A 432-nucleotide genomic window follows, 5' to 3' on the forward strand; every position below is an offset into this window, starting at 1 on the left:
CATGGGTTACATCTCTGCAGGGCCGTCAAGGAGATCCCGGGCATCAGGGAACAGATGGGCCATGTGTAAGCACACAATCAGCTCTTTCATTTACATTATGTCTCTATTTGGCTGATCATTTCTAAACACTTATTTGTTCTAAATAATTGTCTACTATAGGGTCCTCCAGGACTTCAGGGGGTCAGTGGGGTCATTGGAAAACCAGGACCCCGTGGAAGTATAGGACCCCCAGGGAACCCCGGGCCAAACGGGCCCCCAGGTATTCCAGTAAGTGATTCTTCCTACTATACTTGATGAAAAGCTTCACTACATGAAGGACATTGAAGAACGTCAAGTTAAAATTGCTGCAAATCTTTCTTCAGGGTCCGCAGGGGGCAAATGGACTGCCAGGTATAGATGGGGAGAAAGGAGAAAAGGTGATTGAAGTGATTT

At 46.8% G+C, this 432-nt stretch overlaps 1 long non-coding RNA gene across 1 annotated transcript; it reads left to right on the plus strand.

Moving 5' to 3' along the window:
* The first annotated feature begins 19 nt into the window (after window positions 1-19).
* Window positions 20-424, plus strand: LOC107580261 (uncharacterized). Its single transcript, XR_001608616.1, has 3 exons — window positions 20-65; window positions 160-267; window positions 363-424. It is a non-coding gene; the product is annotated as an uncharacterized lncRNA (long non-coding RNA).
* Window positions 425-432: the final 8 nt, after the last annotated feature.

The sequence above is a fragment of the Sinocyclocheilus grahami genome, unplaced genomic scaffold (genome assembly GCF_001515645.1).
Source record: "Sinocyclocheilus grahami isolate Dianchi unplaced genomic scaffold, SAMN03320097.WGS_v1.1 scaffold28659.1, whole genome shotgun sequence".
Taxonomy (NCBI): domain Eukaryota; kingdom Metazoa; phylum Chordata; class Actinopteri; order Cypriniformes; family Cyprinidae; genus Sinocyclocheilus; species Sinocyclocheilus grahami.